We start from the raw sequence: 12,241 nt of genomic DNA on the forward strand, positions 1-12,241 counted from the left end.
AAAGGGCTGTGTCTCATTTCAGGAGATGAGGAAGTGGGTGAGTTCCCCCACGTTAGGCCTACATGGTGCATCAGGTATTTTTTTTTAAGTTTATCTATTTGTAAAAAAAAATTAAAACATTGATTTATTGTTGAGAGATACAGAGACAGAGCATGAGCAGGGGATGGGGCAGAGAGAGAGGGAGACACAGAATCCAAAGCAGGTCCAGCCTTGGAGCTGTCAGCACAGAGCCTGACGCGGGGCTCGTACCTACAAGCTGTGAGATCAAGACCTGAGCCAAGGTCGAACATTTAACTGACTGAGCCACCCAAGCACCCCTAAGTTTATTTATTTTTTTAATGTTTATTTATTTTTGAGAGAGAGAGAGAGAGAGAGAGAGCAGGCGGGAGAGGGACAGAGAGAGAGGGAGACACAGAATCTGAATCAGGCTCCAGGCTCTGAGCTGTCAGCACAGAGCCCGACGTGGGGCTCGAACCCACAAGCTGTGTGTTTATGACCTGAGCTGAAGTCGAACCGCTTAACCAACTGAACCAGCCAGGTGCCCCTCAGGTATTTAGTAAGAGTGATTTCTACAGAAACAAAAGAAAAAACAAAGTTTAATGATTGGAGTCGGTTATAATCCCCACTTCTGAGTTCTGAAAGCAGCCAGTGGAGATTTCCAGATGTCAGGCTCAAAGCATCTTCAGATGGAGTGAGGGCAGGCAGTGATAGTCCGATGCTTTTCCTGGTTTGAAATTTGAATGTCTCTGGTCTTTCTGAGTGGCCCACACAGCAACAGGCACAAAGGTTGCCCATACGTGAGCTGCTGGGGTGACTTCTTTGAAGTTTCTATCAAATTGTCCTACCTCAGCTTACATGGCATTGGAAAAAGGCAGTGTTCGTTTTCAATGAGTCCAAGTCAGAAGGTGGGAGAAAACTTGGAATCATTAGTTTGAAGAATGGTAGCAAGATATGGGAGGAAGTAGGGAGAATTCAGTATCCAGTCCAATTTATAGCTAGAAAACAAAACCTCAAAGACAACAGCACTAGAATCTGATAGCCACAAAGGTGTGTCACTGAAACATATTTTTTCCCTCTACAATAACCCCCATTTCTACCAAAGATAATCAAAATATGACTAACTAATCCCATTAAACTTGGCCTGGTCATCTACATAAGTGCAGCAAGAATAGTGATTGACCATATAGACACTTTTAAGTCTGCTTTGCTGGAACGTTTCATAAGGAATCTCAGATCGAATGTTTAAAAGCCTCTGGAGGCTAAGGAGCCAAGCCAAGCACTCATCATCACATTTTGCCTGCAAAACGTATAGATTTAAATGAATTCCTCTCTTCTCGAGGTCCCCCAAATATCCTGAGGCTCCTGGGCCTACCAGGAAGTGACCTTCCTTACTCGCCTGCTAAGGCTGCCAGGATCCCTGCAAGGAAGGTATCAGGCCAATTTTTCCAAGGGGTTTCATTGGTTCCACAAAGTCAACCTTAGTTCTTTAAGCCTGTCTGATCATATCTGAGTCTAGACGTTTGTCTCTCAAATATGCCATTTGGATATACTGAGGGACAGCATACCAAGCAGAAGAGCTATAACCAGTGCAAAGGCCCTGAGGCAGGGAACCTGGTGTGCTCTCAAACAGCAAGGGAGCCAGTGCAGGTGGAATTTAGTAAGAAAGAGGGGGAGACGTAGGTGAGAAAAGAAGGACTTTGTCAAGGTCACGCAGCTAGTAGGCAACAGACCTACGACTTAAACAGGACCTGCCTGACCTCAGAGGTCAAGCTTTTAACCATAACATCATGTTGTGTCACAACAACCCAGCAACCATTCCATGTCGTGGTCACTGCTGCGTGTGAATCTTGTCCTCATACATGACAGGCATTATTATGTATGGCATGCTGCACGAGGCAGGAACTCCAAGAGATGGAAGAACTGGAAAGGGCAGAATTGAAAGCGAGTGTGTCTAAATTTTAACTCCACGCTCTTCCCGGGTATTGCTGCACTGACACAAGGAGCTATGGAGTCTTTGAATTATGGAACTACAGCATTTTAGGATCGTGGGGCCAAGGGCGACATGGTTGTAATGTCGGTAAAATATCTAAGTACTTCCCATGCTGGTTGGTAAAGAGTCACTACCCTGAGGGTCTCCCCGTGTGGCTCCCATATGGCTCGGGCCCACCCCAGCACCTCCAGACCTCCCAGAATCCAGCACCGAAAGGGTTAACACGAGCCTCAGTCTCCCCACCTTGCTCCTACCATCCATCAGGTGTCTACTCTTATTGTTCAGGTGTCAGGCACCGGTAAGAGCACCCCTACTTGGACCTATCGTGTGTCATTTCTGGAAGGAAGTGGGATCTTCAGCCCAAAAATTAACATCAAGTTCACCCAGCAGAAGTGTAGGAACACGGGCCAAAGCCAGGGCGTCTTCTCAGTAGACATTCCTGAGCGCAGGCCTCATTTGAAACCACCTGTAAGGTCAAATAAATACTCTGGGCAACAAGCCCTTAATCTCCTGAGGAGTTTCTTTCAGAACCAGGTCTGAGGTCAGACCAGGTACTCCACTCAGCATTACTGGGGCCTGCCAATATCCCCCGTGTCGTCCACCAAAATACTTCAGCTATAGGTCCACTCCTTGCAACGAAGGGAAGGACGCGGACTCCTCTCCTGCTTCTTGGGGCCAACCTTGGCCAACACACCGCATACGCGCCCCTCCGAAGGTCGCTTCTGCATGGTTGAGGCAGAGGCTGCTAACAAACATCAACACCCACCTTCCCTCCTCTTCCCCCGCGCACGCCAGGACATTTCCCAGTCTCCCTTGCGGGGAGGCCTCGTCATGTGATGCGTTCTGGCCAATGGGATGCAAGCGGAAGTAGTGTTCTCTGCAGGTTGCAAACTTGCTCTGCAAAAACCTCCCACGTGCAGGGCTCATTCTCTCTCCACCCCAATTGCTGGCTGAGCGGCATGGATTCTGTGAACCCAGGAGAGAGAGGATGGAGCCTCAAGACGCATGGAGCCTGGGTCTCTGAATGATCACGTGAAAGTCCACCCACCAGCTACATACACCTAATTTACATAAGTGGAAAGTAAACTTGTATTGAGTTAAGTCAATGGTCTTTTGGAATCTGTTAGGGAAACTGGTGTTACTTATCCTAATTCAGTATTGTCGGGAGCTTGGCAAAATCACCTCGCCTCTCAGCTTTGAAACGGTAATAATGACACCCATGGGTGGTTGAGAAGATTAAGCAAGGTGGTGGGTGAGTATTTCTGAGACGTAGACATTTCGCTTCAATATGTACTCATACTTCCCCTTCTTTCCTCTTCTAATATGCCCACAGGAGAGGCTACTAAATGGAGGGAACTTCCATAAGTGAGGTATCACAGGAGTCTAAGGATGTGGTGCTCCCTGACTGTGGAGGCTGGGGCATGGCTAAAGTGACCTCTGGGGAGCTCCATATCTGATGCTTAAAAATTAAAATATTTCCCCTGGGTCTAAATAAACAGAGCCAGGACAATCTCAGAATAGCAGGTGACTGCCAAAAAGTAGAGAGATGGGAAAATTAGCAGTCTGGGTTCTTATCCTGGCTCCAGAATGAGCCTCTACCTTCCAGAAGGTTCAGCAGGAGAAAAGCCAGCAGGCATGAAACTGGACAGTGTTTGGGAGCCTGGTGAGAAGCATGGGCTACTTAGAAAAGAGACACATGTGGAGAAGATGGTGGGAGAAGGGACTGAGGGTTGACAGTGCAAGTCTTCAGTGTCAGGCTGAGAGGTGACTGTCACCCAAAGGATGATGGGGAGCCAGGAAAGGTTTTAAGCAGGGAATGGCACCATCTAGCTATGCTCTAGAAAACTCACCATGGATGGTATCAGTGGATGGCAATTTCCATGACTCCACTAGGAATTTGGGAAGCCAGAAGGGGACAGTAGAAGAGCATGAGCTCAGTAAACATCCATTTCCCTTTTCATATTAGACATTTGAGGGCCAAGGGGAGGATGGTATGCTGAGGAGGAGGAAGAGGGTACAGATAAAGACCCAGACTGAGCATCCCATGGTCATCACCTGAACAAAGACAATTCGTTGCTACTTCCGATAGGTGATTACCATTCCATTAGGAGCCTATTGTAGCTCAGGGGGAGATGTATGGGGCTCCCAAATTCTGGGAAGAATATAGAATGTGGATGCATGCCATGTTGGGAAGGAAGAGTCCTTTGGATGACTGAGTAGTGGCTGGTTTCCTGGCTCACCTGTCTAACCTGGAGAGCTGGAGGGGTCAAGGGTGGGAAAGGAGCTCCTGCAGAGCCACGTGCTGCTTTCATGTGAGAATCACTGTTTTAAAGGGTGCCTGGGTGGCTCAGTCGGTTGAGTGACCAACTCTCGATTTTGGCTCAGGTAATGATGCCAGGGTCGTGGGATTGAGCCGCCCTGTCAGGCTCCGTGCTGAGTGTGGAGCCTGTTTGAGATTCTCTCTCTCTCTCCTTCTGCCCCTCTACCCCACTCCTCCTCCCCCCCCCTTTCTCTCTGTAAAATAGAAAACAAAATAAACCCTTTGGGCTAGAGCCCTGATTCCCACCCTTTTGAAACATGGGTCGGGGGAGTGGTGGAAGAGGAACTCTGATTCCTTCTAAGTAGGCAAAAGTTGATGAGGATGGGAAATCTGGCAGGAGAACACCATGAAAAGTATCTTTGATTTGCCTTCTGGATCCACTCTCTGCCCTTCTCCATCTGCCCTTGACCCCAGTTGAGTGGGCTAATGAGAAACCACAACAGAGAATTAGAGGGGGGCACCTGGGTGGCTCAGTTGGTTGACCGTCCAACTTCGGCTCAGGTCATGATCTCATGGTTTGTGAGTTGAAGTCCTGCATCAGACTCTGTGCTGACAGTTCAGAGCCTGGAGCCTGCTTTGGATTCTGTTTCTCCCTCTCTCTCTCTCTGTTCCTCCCCCCACTCACTCTCTGTCTCTCTCTCCTTCAAATATAAACATTAAAAAATTAAAAAAAAATTTTTTTTCAACGTTTATTTATTTTTGGGACAGAGAGAGACAGAGCATGAACGGGGGAGGGGCAGAGAGAGAGGGAGACACAGAATCGGAAACAGGCTCCAGGTTCTGAGCCATCAGCCCAGAGCCTGACGCGGGGCTCGAACTCACGGACCGCGAGATCGTGACCTGGCTGAAGTCGGACGCTTAACCGACTGCGCCACCCAGGCGCCCCTAAACATTAAAAAATTTAAAAAAAGAAAATTAGGGAGCAGGCAGGGAGAGAGGAGGGATTGGTGCTATGGGCTGGACTCACATTTGGAAGCCATGTGGAAGCCCCCAATCTCTCAGAAAGACCATAAACAAAAATGAGGCCATGAGGTTGGGCCCTAAACCCACGTGTTCTTATAAGAAGAGGATGTTTGGACACACAGAGAGACACCAGGGGCACATGCCCATGGAGGAAGGACCACGTGGTCACACAGTGACAAGTCTGCCATCTGCAAGCCCAAGACACAGGGCTGGCCAGAAGCCAACCCTACCCACCCCTTGATCTTGCACCTCCAGCCCCCAGAACGGTGAGAAAATAAATTTCAATTGTTCAAGCCACCCAGTCGGTGGTGTTTTGTTATAGCAGCCCTGGCACGCTGACAATCCCTGTATGAAACTCTTCCTGACTACCTGGCTTGAGGGGAGGATGACGCTGGTTTCCCGCTAGAACCCTGAGACAGATAGTAACCAAGATTTTGCTTCCATTCTGTGTCTTCCTGTGTCTTCGGTCCTTGGCCCCTTTGGCCTGCCAGGATATTTGAGAATATTTTGCAATGACTGCTTTTGTGGAAGGGAGGACAAAAGAGAAACAGGACAAAGAGGAGTCATTTCTTTGCTCCGGAGTTTCTCAAATCTAGCCCACAGTGGGATCCAAGTCATTCAGGGGAGAAGACAATCGACTCTGTCCCCGAAGTCAAGGGAGATTTTCTGAACTCGAGGTGAGGAGTGGAAATGAATGGGAGAATGCCATGTACCCTTGAAAAGAGGGCATGGGTTCTCTCTCTCTCCTGTCCACACGCCTTCCTGGACAGGGCTGTTCTGGTTCAGAGAGAACTGGACCCACACTGATTGGGGGCAGCCAGACCCCACTGACTGCCTGTGCCAGGCCTCTTGTGAGGGGCTTTGGCCCAGAGAGTGAGGACACCTTAAAGCCTGATTCTGATGCAGAGTAAAGCCCAAGGCAATGGCAAGGTGAAGTGACTGACTGGGTCAGAAACTGATTTGTGTCTCCATCCTCCTCCCCAAAATTCACATGTTAAACTCTCAGCCCCCAGTATCTCAGAATGTGACCTTATTTGGGAATAGGACCTTCGCAGAAGTAATTAATGAAGATGAGGTCATACTGCAGTAGGGTGGGCCCCAAATCCAATATGGCCACCGTCCTTATGAAAGGGGGGAATTTGGACCCAGACACATACACGGGGACATGCATTCTGCAAGCTAAGGAATGCCAGTGAATGCCAGCAAACCCCCAGAAGTTGGGAGCGAGGCAGGGAACAGGTTATCGCACACAGCCTCAGAAGGAACGGACCTGGCCCACACCTTGCTGGTGGACTCATGGCTTCCAGAACCGAGATGATACATTTCTGTTGTTGAGGGTGCCCAGTCTGAGGCACTTTGTTACAGCAGCCCTGGAAACTAATACCAAAGGTCTTCACAGAATTCACCCACTCCGAGTTCACCCACCCATTCCTTCATTTATTCCACACATTCTGATGTCCATTTCTCGGATGCTTGGGGCCTGCATTCTAGTGGGAGAGGCAGACAATACATCAGTAAGCACAGATGAAACACCACGCTGGGCAGTAAATGCTCTGAAGGAAACCAGAGCTCAGTGAGGCTGCCACCTCAGCTGGGCAGTCAGATGAGGGGATGTCACACGGCAGCGGCCCCAAGGCACTGAGGGTATGAGTCATGGAAATCCCCATGGACTGGACAGATAGGTTGAGCCAACAATGCCCGGGCCATGGCTTGGACTTTTATCCCAAGTGCAATGTGGGGACACGATCGGACCTGTATTTTGACGAGATTGTTGTGGCTGCCTTGAGGGAGAGCAGCATGGGCAGCCCACAGGGCAGAGGGCTACCCTTAGGAGGCTACCCAGCGGGGGCTGCCACACCCAAGTACCACACACCGGGTGGCCTGAACACCACAAATGTGTTACCTAAGAGCGTGAAATCAGTGTCACAGGGCTATTCCTCCCAAAGTCTGTGAGGGAGAGTCTGTTCCAGACTCTTCTGTGATTGGTGGGCCATCTCTGGTGTTCCTTGGCTTGTGGGAGCATCACCTGATCTCTGCCTTCTTCTTCATGTAGAGTCCTTCTGAATTTCCTTTTTTAGTTTTTTAAAGTTTGTTTATTTGTTTTGAGAGAGAGAGAGCACAAGCAAGGGAGGGGCAGAGAGAAAGAGAAACAGAATCCCAAAGAAGCTCCAGTCCCCAAGCTGTCAGTGCAGAGTCCCCTGCAGGGATCAAACTCACAAACCAGAAGATCAGGAATTGAGTTGAGATCAAGAGTCAGACACCTAACTGACCAAGCCACCCATACATCCCTCAATTTCCTCTTTTTATAAAGACACACTTATGGGTACCTGGGTGGCTCAGTCAGTTAAGCATCCAACTTCAGCTCAGGTCATGATCTCACAGTTCCTGAGTTTGAGCCCTGCATCAGCTTCTGTACCAACAACTCAGAGCCTGGAGCCTGCTTGGGATTCTGTGTTTCCCTCTCTCTCTGCCCCTCCCCTTCTCTCTCTCTCTCTCTCTCTCTCTCTCTCTCTCTCTCTCTCAAAAATAAACGTTAAAAAATAAAAATAAAGACACACTCATATTGGATTTTAGCCAATCAATGACCTCATCTTAAGATCAAGAGTTGGATGCTTAACTGATTGAGCCACCCAAGCGCCCCTTATGGGGTGGTTTTAGAGACTCACTGAGGACAAAGGTGTTCTAGATCTGGCAGATAAGATCTTCAAAAATTTAGCCTCTCCTAGCCTCATTCTCAATCAATCACATGCACGTATGGTGCGGGTGGGGAGGGGGGAAGGGAGGGGCAGGGGAGTGGATCTGAGGCACAGGGATAGCTGGACAAGGAAGGGTGCTGGAAGTCCGGGGCAGGCAGGTCACTGAGGTGCTCAGATCTGATATGGACTCCTGTGACCCCAGACTTTGGATTCTTCTGGTACCTGAATGGGCCAGGGCTCAGGTATCTCCAAATATCAGCTGATAGCAGGTCAGTTAATACTTTGAGAAAATGAGAAATTGACAATCTGAAGCCCAAGCCCCGATTCAGCCTGGGCACTGAGCTGGGTCCTAGTCACTCAGTGAATTCTGACCCTGGTCACACGCTGCTACCCCCATAGTGATCCTGAACACTGCTTGGCCCACAAAACACATCTCAGGGAGAAGAGCAAAGACGGGGAGATATGAACCTGTGTGCCACGTTTGGTTGGAGGTAAGTAGGGTGAGGTCTTAGGCCAAAGCGGGTATCGGGAGAAATTTTGGAAAAATGGACCCAGAGAGGTACCTCTGCCATCAGCAAAAGCTTTGAAAATCCCACTGAGCGATTTTGACTTTTTTCTTGGAGGGCTTTGGAGAACCACGGAGGATTTTAAGCACAGAAGGTCACAATCACTTTGTGCTTTAGACTATTCCCTGCCTTGGAGACTGGGTTAGAAGGGTGACTGGAAATGCAAGCTGTGCAGCCACTCTGGAAAACAGTATGGAGGTTCCTCAAAAAACTAAAAATAGAACTACCCTACGACCCAGCAATTGTACTACTAGGTATTTACCCAAGGGATACAGGTATGCTATTTCGAAGGGACACGTGCACCCCAATGTTTATAGCAGCACTATCAACAATGGCCAATGTATGGAAAGAGACCAAATGTCCACCGATGGATGAATGGATAAAGAAGATGTGGTATATAGATACAATGGAGTATTACTCGGCAATCAAAGAGAATGAAATCTTGCCATTTGCAACTACATGGATGCAACTGGAGGGTGTTATGCTAAGTGAAATTAGCCAGTCAGAGAAAGACAAATATCATATGACTTCACTCCTATGAGGACTTTAAGAGACAAAACAGATGAACATAAGGGAAGGGAAACAAAAATAATATAAAAACAGGGAGGGGGACAAAACAGAAGAGAGTCATTAATATGGAGAACAACCTGAGGGTTACTGGAGGGATTGTGGGAGGAGGGATGGGCTAAATGAGTAAAGGGCACAAGGAATCTACTCCTGAAATCATTGTTGCACTACATGCTAACTAATTTGGATGTAAATTTAAAAAATTAAATTAAAAATTAAAAAAAAAGAAGGGTGACACGGGTTGTGGAGTGTGGAGGAGAGACAGCCCCCAGGATGGCCACGATGGTGTAATAATCAGAGTAGGTTAACTGTTGTAACAAAGATTCTCCTAAATCTCAGTGGCGTAAGGCAACAGAAGTTTATTTCTCATTCACATCTCATTTGGGTGAGGGTTTGGAGGGTCTCCCCCTAGTGGTCACTTCAGGACACAGATGGGTTTGGGGGTTTTTTGTGTTTGTTTTTTCCTCCATTTTGTGGCTCTTCAATCTTGCTGGTGGACAGAAAGCGTGCAGAGGATTTCACTCCGGATGCATAGTCGCCTTGAGCCAGAAGTAACACGTGTCACTTCTGCTCTCATATTTTGGGGGTGAGAACGGGTCACACGGGTCTCATCGACGTAATGCTACCTGGACAGTGGCTTCTCGTCAACAACCCCAGAAGGCACAGCACAACGTTTTGGTGGCCAGCTCACTGTGCCTAGGGCACACCACGGCTCCAGTCGTGGGGGCTGAATAGTCAGGAATTGTTTCTTAAGTCAACAAATATTTATTTATAGAGCTCCCGATATGTGCCGGACGCTGTTTTAATTCCTTGGAATTCAGCCAGGAACCAAAGTTCTTGCCCTCAAGGAGCTTAGATGTTTAGGGAGGAGACGGATAATAAACACATATGTGCTCTTTTTCTTTCAGTTGCAAATAGCAGAAACTGACCTCAAACCGGTTAAAAAAGCAAAAAAGAAAGCAAAGGGGCAGTATTGATTAGCTCCCATATTAGTTAATTTGGGTATTCCGGGAGGTTAACCAGCTTCAGCAACTCTTTCACTACCACCACCACCCTTGAGAGGAAAGGTGCTCCTGTCCCTCCCTTTGTGCTATGGCTTCATTCTGGGTCGCTCTCACATTTTTTGGAGGGAAAGTTGTTCATTACAGCCCCCAACTCCCTATTAATTCAAGAGAGACCCTGATTGGCCCCGCCTGAGTCACATGCCCATCTTTGGTCCAATCACCATGAGTCTATGACAGTAGCAGCCAGAGCCATTGTTCCCCCTTGAGGAGGGTGGGAGGGGTGGACAGTGTCTGGTCTTACAGCCCCACTAGGACCAAGTACCTGTGTTGTGGAGGAAGTTCCCCACGTCAGGTGATTACCAGGTAAGGAAGGAAGTGAAGGAGCACTCAGATGACAACAAACAGTAGACCTCTCAGTCCTAGTCCACTGTGGTCCACGTTTAGACCAGAATCAAGACACACCCACTTGCTCCTACATGCAGCCCAAAAGCAGCCCCACTTGGGGGCACCTGAGTGGCTCAGTCAAGCGTCTACTCTTGATTTCAGTTCAGGTCATGATCTCACAGTTCACGGGTTCAAGCCCTGAGTCGGGCTCTGCGCTGACAGTGTGGAGCTTGCTTGGGATTCTCGCTCGCTTTCTCCCTTGCCTCTCCACTCCCTCTCACAAATAAACTTTTAAAAAATGTCCCTGTTCAACACAACAGCAACTCCCATACACGACCAAAAATTTCATTTACCCTCCGTCCCCATAAAAAGGCTAATCCCTGAGCCAGGGTCTAACAAAGGAACTCTGAGCAGGGTGCGAGGTGCACACTGTGGCAAGGTGTCAGTCAGATGTCCAAAACCTTTCAGCCCACTGAAACCATGGGCTGTACCCCTGCGGTACAGCCTGCTGACTGTCTACACCACAGACGTTCCCATTCTCTTTTTTTGGACTGCAAAGCTTGGGTCCCACAAAAAAGCTTGGAAATACTCATTTTCCCAGCATTCCTTGCAGCTATGGGTATTCAAAGTTTTGGTCAAAAAGACATAAGAGGGGGGGCGCCTGGGTGGCGCAGTCGGTTAAGCGTCCGACTTCAGCCAGGTCACGATCTCGCGGTCCGTGAGTTCGAGCCCCGCATCGGGCTCTGGGCTGATGGCTCAGAGCCTGGAGCCTGTTTCTGATTCTGTGTCTCCCTCTCTCTCTGCCCCTCCCCCATTCATGCTCTGTCTCTCTCTGTCCCCAAAATAAATAAACGTTGAAAAAAAAAAAATTTAATAAAAAAAAAAAAAAAAAAAGACATAAGAGGAAATTCCTGCTATGTTGTTCCAAAAAAAAAATATTCTTCCTCTTTAATAAAAAGGGAATAGGATGTGAAGAAAGTCCTCTTAAGGTGCAGGCTGCTCGCTGCTTGACTTTGGAGACAGCTGGGCAAGGACTAGAAGTCAGCAAAGAGGACAATGGAGCGAGCGAATAAACAGTTTTTTATTACCCTGTGAGTTACCAAATCCGTTCTGGCACTGCTTACCTCCAGACTTTGCTTTGTAAGAGAATTAAATATCCTTATTGTTAAATGCACTGTTGATCCAAGATTTTTTTTCTTTTATGTTTATTTATCTTGAGAGAGAGAGAGAGCATAAGTGAGCAGGGGAGGGGCAGAGAGAGAGGGAGATAGAGAGTCCTAAGCAGGCTCTGTGCTGCCAGCACAGACCCCAACGCCTGGCTTGACCCCAGGGACCATGAGATCATGACCTGAGATGAAACCAAGAGTCAGACGCTCAACCAACTGAGCCCCCCAGGTGCCCCTGGTCCAAGATTCTTCTTTCACTGTTCACTAGGTGACCAGGCTGTACAGGGAAGGTTAGAGGCAGTTCATGCCACCCAGGGGAGAAACGGGCACATAATTCAAGGTCACTGAAACAGACAACACACACACCAGGCTCAAGTGATACAGCCTTTACTTACAGCAAGGGAGGAGATCAAGTGCACAAGATCCAGGCCCCCATGACCGGAAGATCTACTCCACGGCCAACACTGACCATGTAAATGCACACACCCCACTTTATGCTGCACTGGAAAGACCCGGACCCCTCCCCTGGGGGGTCTGAAATCCAGAAAGCTAGGGACTTGTCTGAGGGCCATCGACACATGCACT

The sequence above is a fragment of the Puma concolor genome, chromosome E2, assembly GCF_028749965.1.
Source record: "Puma concolor isolate L17-30 chromosome E2, mPumCon1.1.hap2, whole genome shotgun sequence".
NCBI classification, from domain to species: Eukaryota; Metazoa; Chordata; class Mammalia; order Carnivora; family Felidae; genus Puma; species Puma concolor.